This window comes from Antechinus flavipes, chromosome 3 (genome assembly GCF_016432865.1).
Source record: "Antechinus flavipes isolate AdamAnt ecotype Samford, QLD, Australia chromosome 3, AdamAnt_v2, whole genome shotgun sequence".
Taxonomy (NCBI): domain Eukaryota; kingdom Metazoa; phylum Chordata; class Mammalia; order Dasyuromorphia; family Dasyuridae; genus Antechinus; species Antechinus flavipes.
The window spans coordinates 291,548,086-291,560,118 of NC_067400.1; positions in this window are offsets into that span (position 1 = coordinate 291,548,086).

The window sequence follows — 12,033 nt, forward strand, 5'->3', positions numbered from 1 at the left end:
CAAGATTAGAAGAGAACAAAAAAGCTGGGAAACAATTTTTACAGCCAGAATGTCTAATAAAGGCTAATTTTTTAAATTTAATTTCAAATTTAAATTTAAATTAAATTAAAATAAGATTTAAAATGTAAAATAATTTAAAATGTCTAATAAATATATTTCTAAAATATAGAGAGAACTGAGTCAAATTTAAGAATACAAGTTCTTCCTGAAATAATAAATGGACAAAAGATATGAGCAGGCAATTTTCAGATGAAGAAATTAAAGCTGTTTATGGTCATATGAAAAAAATGCTCTAAATCACTATTGACTAGAGAAATACAAATTAAACTATCTCTGAGGTATCAGTTCATATCTATCAGTATTGGCTAAGATGACAGGAAAAGAAAAGGGTAGATGTTGGAGGAGATGTGGGAAAACTGGGACATTGCATTGTTGGTAGAGTGTGAAATGATCCAACCATTCTGGAGAGCAATTTGGATCTATGCTTATAGGGCTATAAAATTGTGCATGGCTTTTGATTCAGCAGAATCACTACTGGGTCTATATACCAAAAAGAGCATAAAAGAGGGAAAAGGACCACATGTGCAAAAATGTTTGCAATAGCTCTTTTTGTAGTGGCAAAGAGTTAGAAATTGAGTGGATGCCCATCAATTGGAGAATGGCTGAATAAGTTTTGGTATATGAATATAATGGAATATTATTGTTTTATAAGAAATAATGAGTAGGCTGATTTCAGAAAAGCCTGGAAAAACTTACATGAACTGATGCTGAGTGAAGTAAGCAGAACCAGGATGACATTGTATACAGTATCAACAAGATTATGTGATGATTAATTGTGATAGACTTAGCTCTTCTTAGCAATGTATTGATCCAAGACAATTCCAATAGACTTGGAATGGAAAATATCACCCACATTCAGAGAGACAATTATGGAAACTCAATGTAGATCAAAGCATAATATTTTCACCTTTGTTTTTTGCTTTCTTGTCTATTTTTTGATCACAACATGGAAACATGTTTAAAAATATTGCACATGTATAATATATATCAGGTCATTTGCTGTCTTGGGGAGGGAGGAGATTAGGGAGAGAGAGAAAAAAAATTTGGAGCAAAAATTCTACAAAAATGAATGCTGAAAACTATCATTATATATATTTGGAGAAATAAAATACTATTGAGAAAAAAAAATAAATTAAAATGGAGAGCAATCGGAAATTATTAAACTATTGCCCAAAGAGTTACTAAACTACTTATATCCTTTGACCCAAAGATATCTCTACTTGAGAAGCTCTGGATTCTAGAATGTTTATAGTAGCTCTCTTTATAGTGGCAAAGAATTGGAAATTGCAGGAATGCCCATCAATTGGGGAATAGTTGAACAAGTTGTTGTATAAGATTGTGATGGAATACTACTGTACTATAGGAAATGATGAGCTTGATGATCTTATAAAGACATGGAAAGACTTGCACAAAATAATGAAGAGCTAAATGAGGAGAGCCAAGAGAACACCATATACAGTAACAGTGATATTGTTGCTAGTTTAGTTTAGCTTTGAACAAATAAGTTATTTTGTTCATTATAAATGCTAAAATTAACTATAAAGGACATGTGAGGAAAGAACTGAAAATTCAAAGAAATATGAAAAGGCATAAAAACCCAGAGAAAAAATAAAATAAATCAAAGTATTTATAAAACAATTTTGCATATCTATATATCTATCTCTCATCTATTCATACTTATTTGTTTCTAATGGTAGCCATCTTTAGCATGGGGAAAAGAAGAAAAGAGAAAGAAAAAATTTACATTGTAATTTTGCTGTATATTTCAAAGGAATAACCAAGTTGTATGTAGTAGATTTGCATGTACAATCATCTTTTTTATTGTACTATTTTGTACAAATGCTTGTTTTATTCCATAAATTAAAATAAATAAAAAATTAAAATAGAGAACTTTATATTTATCCCTGTTAAATTTAATCTTATTCAATTCTGCTCATTATTCTAGCCTGTTGAAAATCTTTGTGGATGAACTGTGCATACCCTTTGATCCAGCAGTGTTTCTTCTGGGCTTATACTCCAAGAGATATTAAAGAAGGGAAAGGGACCTGTATGTGCCAAAATGTTTGTGGCAGCCCTGTTTGTAGTGGCTAGAAGCTGGAAAATGAATGGATGCCCATCAATTGGAGAATGGTTGAATAAATTGTGGTATATGAATGTTATAGAATATTATTGTTCTGTAAGAAATGACCAGCAGGATGAATACAGAGAGGACTGGCGAGACTTACATGAACTGATGCTAAGTGAAATGAGCAGAACCAGGAGATCATTATATACCTCAACAATGATACTGTTTGAAGATGTATTCTGATGGAAGTGGATCTCTTCGATAAAGAGAGCTAATTCGGTTTCAATTGATCAAGGATGGACAGAAGCAGCTACACTCAAAGAAAGAACACTGGGAAATGAATACAAAGTGCTTGCATTTCTGTTTTTCTTCCCGGGTTATTTATACCTTCTGAATCCAATTCTCCCTGTGCAACAAGAAAACTGTTAGGTTCTGCACACATATATTGTATCTAGGATATACTGTAACCTATTTAACATATAAAGGACTGCTTGCCATCTGGGGGAGGGGGTAGAGGGAGAGAGGGGAAAAATTGGAACAGAAGTGAGCAAGGAATAATGCTGTAAAAAATTACCCTGGCATGGGTTATGTCAATAAAAAGTTAAAAAAAAAAAAAAAGAAAATCATTGTGGATGTGAACTACATCATTCTGTGTTGGATCTCTCCTTCCTATCATTAACAGTTTTGAAAAATATATCCTCTATGATTTTATTTGATTTGTTGATATAAGTGTGGAACAGAACAAGGCAGATGTTGGATCCCTGGGTCACTTCACTGGAGTCCTTTCTTCATTTTGACATCAACACATATGATAGTCAACTTAGTTTGGGTATGTCAGTTTGGAGTTTACATCAACTCTATTTAGCTAACTTATTTAAAAGGGGAAAATGAGAGCTTTTGTCAAATGCTTTGCTGACATTTATGTTTATTCCATTAGAGAATTCTTCTGGTCCACTTTCTAGTGACTTTAGTACCTCATAATTTCCTTAATGAGGATACCTTGTCCAACAGTACAGTTTATAACCCATCTATGCCTTCTTTTCATTCTTTGCAACTCTTATTCAAGTTTTTTCATGTAATATCCATTGGAGACTCATCCGAAGTGTTGGAAACCTTTTCCTTAGTTCTAACATTCCATGAGAGCTGTTGGCTTTAAACTATCCTCGTGTTATCCCTTGATCTTATGCTATGATCTTCTCATCTCTTTTTCCTTATGCCTTATCATCTGGATAATATCTTTTAACAAGTTATTCAGCTTAAGTCATCACTGGTAATGTGATACAAATTACTTAGTCTCACCATTTACCACTTCATTACTCATAGGATCACAGAATTTAAGAGCTGGAAAAGACCTCAGGCGCAATTGAGTACTATAACATATCCAGCAACTGGATAATCCAGCTCTGCTTGATAATCTTCTAGGAGGTGGGATTTACCAAGTGTTGAAGCAACCTCTTGCATTTTTGAATGGCTCTAATTGTCAGGAAGTTTTCCTGATATCAAGCTTATATTTGCTTTTTCTCAGCTTCCACTCGTTCCTTCTAGTTCTGTCTTCTGGGCTCTAAAAGAACACATCTGAACACTTCAGATACTTGAGAACAACGATTATGTTTACCTTCATCCTTCTTTTCTCTAGGCTAAATATCTTTAGATCCTTCATCAATCCTCCTATGATATAATTAAGGCAGGGCCTGATATGTTATTGTTCAAACAATTCAGTCATATCCAACTCTTTGTGACTTAATTTGGGATTTTCTTGGCAAAAATACTGGAATGGTTTGTCATTTCTTGCTCCAGCTCATTTTACAGATTGAAGAACTGAAGTAAGAGGGTTAAGTGACTTGACCAAGATCATGTAGCTAATAAATATCTGAAGCCAGATTTGAACTCATGAAGAATAGTTTTCCTTATTCCAGGCATATAATAAATGCTTGCTTGCTGAGAGACTGATTGATTGACCACACATTATGTATAACATGTAGACTCTCATTGTTTAGTTATATATTGGCCAGTTTCTGCAGTCCCTTTCAGTTCTGAGATTTTGTGATTTTGTGTTTTTCAGTTTCTGTCCAAGGTGAACTATCTTAATGGACTTTTCTGTTCAATCAGCTGAATATTATTCCACTGGCTGTGGATCTTCTGGAGCTCCTGATTTGAAGTCTTTAATAAAGTACTGTGTACTTTTATTACCTATTCACTTATCTTTAGTTTAAGTTTCTACTAACTACTTGTCCTTATTCTTTCTAGTCCATAGATGACTACAATACTCATTAGAAAATTAAGGCTAAAACGACATGGTAACTCCATTAGAGAACTACAAAATATTAGAAATACAAGAGGCTACCACTAAAATGCTTAGTATTTTCATGTCTCTATTGTTTACTTTAAGGAGTAGAAAACATCTTTTATTTTCCTCCTCCTTTCTGGTTCAAAGAAATAAGCTTCTACTAAAGATGTGCTGTCTTCAGCACATTTGCAAATATTTCATTTGATCCTCACAATAAACCTATTATTAATCCAACTTGATGGTTGAGGAAACTAAAGTGGAAAGAAGATACTCATATAGCACTTACTATGTGATAAGCACTTACAAATATTATCTCATTTAATCTGAATTGAAGGGGGCAAAAATTAAGTGAGTTGGCTGGGAGTCACGCCAACAGTAAGTGATTAAACACAGATCTTCTTGAAGCGAGGCTCAGCACCCTATCCACTATGCCCCTAAGGGCATTTAGACCTGTGGTTGTATTGATGCAGGGAACTCCCAATGAGACAGGCAACCATTAGAAATAAAGAAGAGAAAGACAGGTAATGGGAACAGCAGATATGAAGTTCCCATTGGTAACTAGCTAATATTAAACTTCCTCTCCATTGATAGAAAAAAGAAAGGATTATCTGCAAAGTATTGTGTTCAATAAGGACAGGGGTGCGCTGGAGTCAATCCCTACTGGTTCAGGAAAGTGGATTATTAAATTTTCAGTGTTAGCATTTGTACCTTGGAAATTGATGCTAGAAACTGGGGCTTAATTTATAGTTTTATTGCTTATTTGAACTTAAGAAAGTGATGGAGAAAATGTTAATAATGCAAATTAAACTTAAAAGTATGTCATGCATAAAGTTTTTTTTTTGAGAGCTGGTTGTTAAATATTTACTAGCATACTTTTGTACTAGAGTCCTACTCTTAACACTGTAGATCCACACATCTGCTCTGTAACTTAAAGTCTTAGAGAATTCCCTGAAAGGCACTGAAAAGTTAAATGACTTGGTATTGTCCATATCCTATGATCAGACAGAACATTTGGTTGACTTCATTTGATACTCTAGATGGACTCTAAATTTTGGGTCTGATTTCTCTGGGTTTGAAAGAAGGAGGCAACAGAAGGTCACATCCTAATTTCTTTCATTGCTGTGTTGCTATCCTGTAAGTAGGATCTTGAATAGAAGCAAATTACATCTAAACATGTATATATGACTAGGTATACTGCCTTATGCATTTTCTTGATTAGTTGATTGTTGGCCATACTCTTAAACATTTTTGGAAGTGTTATTATTATTATTTTTGCTGAGGCAATTGGGGTTCAGCGACTTGCTCAGGATCACATAGCTAATAAGTGTTAAATGTCTGAGGCCAGATTTGAACTCAGGTCCTCCTGTCTTCAGGGCTGGTGCTACCTAGCTGTATCTATTGGAAATATTTTATGAGCCTTTGCTGATGCTACAAGTGTGAATCTGTGTGTCAACTAATTAGATGAGTTGCTGTCATTTCAATTAGGTGGTAGTAGGATAGAAAGGGCTTCAGATCTGGATTCAGAAGATTTTGGTTCATATCTTGGCTTTTCATCCTTGTGTCCAACTTTGACCAAGTCAATTAACCTCTGGTATCAATTTCCTCATACATAAAATAAAGAGTTTGGATTAGAGTAGATAATTGGTAATGTTTCTTCTTGTTCTATATCCTATGATCTGTGAAGCTTACTCACCATTTGTTTGTTTACAATAATGTCATGGCAACTATTAGAAATAAAGAAGGGAAAGACAGGGGATTCTAACAGCAGATATGTAATTCCCAGTAGTAGTTAGTTAATTTGTATTAACTAAACTTCCTTTCCATTGATGGAGAAGAGAAAGGACTATCTATAAAGCACTGGGTTCAATAAGGATGGGGATGTGCAGGAGCCAGCCTCTACTAGTTTAAGAAAGATTATTAAATTTCCAGTGTTAGCATATGTACCTTAGAAATGGGTGAATGCTACTTTTATTGACTGAACTTAACAAAGTGATGGAGAAAATGTTAGTAATGCAAATTAAACTTAAAAGTGTGCCATGTGTACTTTTTTCCCTTTGGAGAGCTGGTTGTTAAATATTTACTAGTATACCCTTGTACAAGGATACTAGAACTGTTTATATTTTACCTTTATTACAAAGATATCTCACTGCACTTTTAGCCCAGGGCTCTTAGTCATAAGATGCTTGACAAGTGAATGTTTGGTCCTTCCTATTGCAAATAATTTTTGGTTTTAGAGATTTTATTCCTTATGAGAATGCTACTGTTATACTATTGTGGTTTTTGTTAGTCAATTCTAGATGTGTCTGGTCGGAAGAAAATGAGAATTTGATTCAACATTTATTAGTTAGAATTAATTTATGTATTTGCTACATGTAAGTTACTATGCTGGGTTTGGAGTATATGATGAAAAAAATGAAACATTCTTGCCCTTAAGGAAGATAGGTTGCTTTCTTACCTTTCTATAGAGCTAGAGCAATAGCTTTGGAGAAAGAATTTTTTCTCTTGTCGATGAGAAGCTGGAATAAAGGGGAGAAGTATTAGGGAGAATTTCTTCTGAGGGAATTCCTTTAACTTTGAACATTAAGACCTTTTGGAGTTAAAGGTTCCTGGGCAGGAATATGCCTTTAAAAAAAGAGTTACATTGATTCATATATCTCTCTCAAACCTCCCTTAAAACAAACATACAGATAAGAAAAACGAATCCAACACCTGACTCTAATCAACAAGATATGTCCCATTTCATACTTAAAACATGTTTAGAGTACTAGATGGAGTTAGGAAGTTCAAATTCAAATGGAGACGTCTATAAACTGGGCAAATCACTTAACTTCTGTCTGTTTCAATTTCCTCAAATGTAAAATGGAATAATAATAGCTCCTACCTTACAGAGTTATTGTGAAGATAAAATGAGCTAATGTTTGTAAAACACTTTACAAACCATATAATGCTTTGTAAATATTAACTGCATCATCATTACTATTATTGTTATTATGTTTGACATAACATTCCCTATTCCACATTTATAGTGTATTTTCTCTTTGCTGAGAAGAAACATTGCTATTTCACTATCAGTCCTTTGAAATCACAAGTAGTCACTGCACCAATCACAGTTCAGAAATCTGCAATTATTCTATTATTTCTTTTATATTTCTGTGACATTGTGTAAATTCTTGGAACCATATCTGCTTACTTCACAGTAATAGTTGTGAAGTTCTCCTGGCTTCTTAAATTCTTCATATTTGTCATTTTTGTCATGCTAAAATATTCTATTATATTTACATACCACAATTTATTTAGCTCTTTCCCATTTGTTAGGCACCCAAATTCTTTCTTTGCTATTTAAAAAAAAGTGTTATAGATATTTGTGAACATATGGGATCTTTCCCTCTGTCTTTGAATGCCAAGAGATAGATATGTTTTGGAGTGATATTGCTTGGTAAGAGAGTTTGACTTTGCTAATATAATTCCAAATTCATTTCCAATATGGTGGGATGAATTCACAATTCTGCCAATGATGCATTAGTGTGAATGTTTTCCCACAGTTGTTCCAATATTGACCATTTTTATTTTCTGTCATTATTATCAACATGATGGTTATAAGGTGAAACTTTAGACTTGAAAATTTTTTTCATAAGCTATTTGTGGCTATATAAAGCTCCCCTATGGATATTTGTTGGACATTTGTTGTCTCTTTATATGTAGATTTTAAAAACTGATTTTACTTAATTGATCCCCACAACAACTTTAAGAGATAGAGGCTATTATTATCTCCAGAGAAGTTAAACTGCTTGTTCAGGGTCATATAGTTGGTGTCTGAAGCAGGCTTTGAACTTAGATCTTCTTGACTCCAAACCCCATACTCTATCTACTGCTCTGATTAGGTGTCTTTTATTAGTTAATAGGTTTAAACCTTATCTGTTACTAGATTTTTGGAAGCAGAACAGATCTTTTGCATGGAGAACATATATAAATGGGAAACTCCTTTGCCCCTTTTCCCCCTCCCCAGGAAAGGTTAAGTTTTACAAAAGGGTATGAATAGTCATTCAATTAGAATTACTTCCTCATGCTTCTATATGGGTTATTTAAATGTTCAGTGAACTGCACATTCATCACTGAGTCCTTGTGCTCAGAATGTAATAATGATTATATGCGCAGTATCAGCCTTGTTTGGGTGTGTTTGAGTTACATGATGGTTTCATCTTTCCTCCTTCTTCCAATATACACACACAACACATATATACACTTTATATATTTGGTTTTTTATCTCTATCATGGTGGAAGTTCTTGAAGATACTTTGACTTGTTCAATTTTGTGTTCCTGAAGGCTTTTTAAAACCCAAATCTATTAAAAGGAAGCAAAGAAGGAGTTTCTATTATACACAAACTTCATGAGACACACTGTGGGGATATTCATTATTCTATGATGCAATCAGGACACTTGGATTTGAAGCCTCGGTCTGATAGTTGCCACTTGTGTGATTGTGGCTAACTATTCTGAGAAGGTTCCATAGATTCACCAGACCGTCAAAGGGATCAATGACATAAAAAAAGATTAAGAACCTCAGTTTCTTTATCAACAAACTTTGGTTTTTCAAATACAAAATAGCAAAGAGAATGACTGTATTCTCTCCCTTGCTAAAGTATTGTAAGGAAATTTGTCTTCTACATGTGATAAAGCACTTTAGAGATGTGAAATATTAGTGTATAGCCTGAATCAAGCTTTACTTCCTTCCTACTTGAGACCTTTCCTAATCTTCCCAATTATTAGCATCTTTCCCCTAAGACCAGAAAATGATGTTGTAATATTCTATATTAATTTATCTATGTACACATATATTGGTCCACTCATAACCCCATTACAATGTAAGTTCCTTGAATGAAAGTAATATTTAATTTTTTTTATCTTCTAGGCTCAGTACCCAGTAGAGTATCTAGAAATATAGCTTGTGAAATGAATGAATGAATGAAATGTATAATAAGACCTTGTGTGCAATCATTTTCCAGGTACTCTGTAGGTCATATTGAAGAGGGAACCCTAAAATTCTGAAAATCCTTAAAGGAGAAAACCTCCTTCAACTCTGCCTCAGTGAGGGAACTCTACCCCAAGCTCAAACAGTTTCATCTTTGTTATCTGGGGTCTGCTCAGTCCCGAAACCCATTGAATTCAATTCAAATTCTAGCCCTAGCTGAAACCCAGTGAGGAGCCAACCTGGGATTGCACCCACGAGACCCCTTCAGCGTGTAGCTCAAACCCCCTATTATAAAAGAGTCAAACTAAAACCCTCTATTTGCAGAGGTTCCTAACATGCCAGCCCTACACTTGGCATGCCAAGGGTCTCTGCCCACTAGAATACTGTTTCCAGTGCCCTCTTCTCTTTACCTTCACCTATTTCCTTAACCAGACTTTAACCTTGCTTCTAATCCCCATAATAAACCTCTTTTATCAATCTAGGTTTTCGGGTCTGTAAATTCCTTTATAGAGGATCTTGCGCCGCTAGAAGGGAGTTTCCCAAAACTCCTTACCCTTGCGCCGCCACTAGACCTTATTAACTCCCTGACCACCAGAGACCCTAATTTCATTTGGGTACTCCGAATCTAAACCTCATCAATGGGGAACACCAAAAAAATTTATAACATTCTATAAAATTTCTCAGTTACACTATTACATATTGCCAAACTTTGGGGAATTTTTTGCAGACTTTAGTATCTTTATTTTTGAATAAATATTTCTTTGTACAGGGCAAGGTACATAGTAGGTGCTTAATAAACACTTAAAGACTTCATGGAGCTACAATATAGAGTTGAGAATTGAAAAGACCTTAAAGATCATTTAGTTCAAATCCCTCGTTTTACAAATGAGAAAATTGTGTCGTGAAGAAGATAAATGGCTTATCTAGGATCATATAGGTATTAACATAGCCTGGCTTCAAACTTGAATCTTCTAACGCTAAATCTAGTATTATGTTTATGACACTAGTCATGCTGCCTTTGATCTTTTGCATACTAATTTTTAGAGATTGGTGTAGTTGATAATATTTCATATAGGACTAGAGATTAAGCATTCTGGGTTCTTGTACCAGTTCTGACAGTAACTTATTGTGACCTCTCATTTTCCACATCTGTCAATGAGGAGTTTGAACTAGAAGGTTTTTGATATTTGTTCCAACCCAAAGCACATTGAAATTTAGTTCTTTTAAAACAAATGAATTCTAATTGCACATGTATTATCTATGTAAGGTGCTTATGTCCACTTACGTTGTCTAAAAGCAGCTCATGGGGAGGGAAGAATGAGAATAAGAACTGTCTTTTGCCTCTTTTTTGATGTTTCCAGAGCTTAACACAGTGCCTAGCATATAGTGGGTGCTTAATAAATGTTTAGCATTGAATTACTGAATTAAATATCTTTGAAATTTTGTTTACCCACCCCTTTCTAAGGGAGATTTTGTTGAAGCCTACTTGAAGGGAGGCAGAAGGGACCATTCTCTTCTCTGAGAGAACAGGATTCCAGACTAGAATTTGATCCCTATGTTCCTTTAAATATTTCTGGTCTAGGCACATGATTTTTAAATTCAAACGCCACCAAATGACTAAGCTTCCTAGGCTAATATGCCTTTAAGGGAAGAGTATTGTAGGCTTCCACCTGTGAGCTAATACATTTATTTTGGTCTGGGAAATAGATAACAAGAAAATGGAATGGTATACACCCTCCTCTATAATTGAGGGGACTGATATCTAGTCAACTTGTGTAAGCAAAGTTCAAACTTAAGGGAGAGAGAGAGACAGACAGAGAGAGAGAGAGAAAGAAAGAGAGAGAGAGAGAGAAAGAGAGAGAGAGAGAGACAGAGAGAGAGAGAGAGAGAGACAGAGAGAGAGAGAGAGAGAGACAGAGACAGAGACAGAGAGAGAGAGACAGAGACAGAGACAGAGAGAGAGAGACAGAGAGCGAGAGACAGAGAAAGACAGAGAAAGGGAGGGAGACATACAGAGAGATACACACACAGGCAGAGAGACACAAAGAGAGACAGAGAGACAGAGACAGAGAGAGACAGAGATCTCATCAATGGACTAATTGATGTTCAAAGATGACGATAAATCAGTAAATTGTAATTTCTCCTTGGAATGAATGAAGGAGCCTCTATATTTTGCCATAATCCTAAAGCAAAGTTTATCATATGGGAATTTCTTTGGTAGGATAAAATATCTCTTTGCCCTCATCTGTATTTATCCTTCTTCCTAATGCCTTACTACCTATTATGTAGTGTCCTGGTAGATTGACCTGAATTTAAATTCTGCCTGTGGGAACCTGCTACAATTTTTCAATTCTCTTAAGACCCTCCATTGAGATTCTTAGTTTTCAGAGAAGGTGCCTGTTTACATTGGTAAGGAGTTTCCTATACCAGTGATATGAGAGCCACTCTGATTCCCAATTCATTTTGTAGCTATTTAAAAATGTGTTTCTCACTCTCTGTCTCTGTCTCTGTCTCTCTGTCTCTATATCTGCCTCTCTCTGTCTCTCTTTACTCTGTTTGACTGTCTGACCCTGTCTGTCTCTGTCTCACTTTCTGTCTGTGTCTCTCTCTCTGTGAGCATGTGCACTCAACTTTGGAGTAGACATATAGTA